Source organism: Beta vulgaris, chromosome 1 (genome assembly GCF_026745355.1).
Source record: "Beta vulgaris subsp. vulgaris cultivar EL10 chromosome 1, EL10.2, whole genome shotgun sequence".
NCBI lineage: Eukaryota > Viridiplantae > Streptophyta > Magnoliopsida > Caryophyllales > Amaranthaceae > Beta > Beta vulgaris.
This window is the reverse complement of record NC_079202.1, coordinates 9,758,060-9,759,452: the sequence shown is the minus strand read 5'-3', so window position 1 is coordinate 9,759,452 and position 1,393 is coordinate 9,758,060. Positions and strand designations below refer to the sequence as shown.

General features: G+C 38.8%; 1 long non-coding RNA gene across 1 annotated transcript; it reads right to left on the bottom strand.

Moving 5' to 3' along the window:
• Positions 1-567: 567 nt before the first annotated feature.
• LOC130592078 (uncharacterized) lies at positions 568-1,191 on the bottom strand. The gene is made up of 2 exons (XR_008970238.1): positions 968-1,191; positions 568-820 (listed from the first exon to the last, which is right to left on the bottom strand). It is a non-coding gene; the product is annotated as an uncharacterized LOC130592078 (long non-coding RNA).
• Positions 1,192-1,393: the final 202 nt, after the last annotated feature.

Genomic DNA, 1,393 nt, shown 5'->3' with positions numbered 1-1,393 from the left:
AAGATTTTATGTTTTTTTCATTGAAAATACTTAATGATACTTTTATAATTTTATGACGTAGATTAACTACACTATTTAGATTGTTGGCCTCTTTAATTTAAAGAATTATTAAAAAATATAATGAAATGACATTTAAATCGAATTCTTTTGCAATTTTTCGCGGTCTATTTCATGCTCATTAGGCTCAAAATCGTAATTTGGGCCTAACTCCTATATCGGACATCAGAATTGAGCGAATCAAAAGCCTGAATTGTTTTCATTGCCCTTTCTAGAGGGTTGGTGAGCTCAGAATCTGAATTCCTTGAAGTCCGAGTTTCGCGTCTGTTTCATGCTCATGTAGGCCCAAAATCGTAATTTGGGCCTAACTCCTAGCTCGGACATCAGAATTGAGCGATTCAAAGGCCTGAATTTGTTTTTTTACCATTTCTAAGGGGTTCGTGGATTCAGAATCTGAATTACTTGAATTCCGATTTTTCGCGTCTGTTTCCTGCTCATCTAGGCTCAAAATCGTAATTTGGGCCTAACTCCTAGCTCGGACATCAGAATTGAGCGATTCAAAACCCTGAATTGTTTTTTTTTTTACCATTTCTATGGGGTTCGTTAGCTCAGAATCTGAATACTTGAACTCCGATTTTTCGCGTCTGTTTCCTGCTCATCTAGACCTAAAATCGTAATTTGGGCCTAACTCAAAGCTCGAACATCAGAATTGAGCGATTCAAAAGCCTGAATTGTTTTTTTTACCATTTCTAAGGGGTTCGTAGCTCAGAATCTGAATTCCTTGAACTCCGATTTTTCGCGTCTGTTTCCTGCTCATCTAGACCTCAAATCGTAATTTGGGCTAACTCCTAGCTCGGACATCAGAATTGAACGATTCAAAAGCCTGATTTGTTTTTTTTACCATTTCTAAGGGGTTCGTGAGCTCAGAATCTGAATTCCTTGAAGTCCGAATTTTCGTGCTCATCTAGACCTAAAATCGTAATTTGGGCCTAACTCCTAGCTCGGACATCAGAATTGAACGATTCAAAAGCCTGAATTGTTTTTTACCATTTCTAAGGGGTTCGTGAGCTCAGAATCTGAATTCCTTGAAGTCCGATTTTTCGCGTCTGTTTCATGCTCATCTAGGCTCAAAATCGTAATTGGGGCCTAACTCCTAGCTCGGACATCAGAATTGAGCGATTCAAAAGCCTGAATTGTTTTTTTTACCATTTCTAAGGGGTTCATGAGCTCGGAATCTGAATTCCCTGAAGTCCGATTTTTCGCGTCTGTTTCATGCTCATCAGGCTCAAAATCGTTATTTGGGCCTAACTCCTAGCTCGGACATCAGAATTGAGCGATTCAAAAGCCTGAAATGTTTTTTTTACCATTTCTAAGGGATTCGTGAGCTCAGAATCTG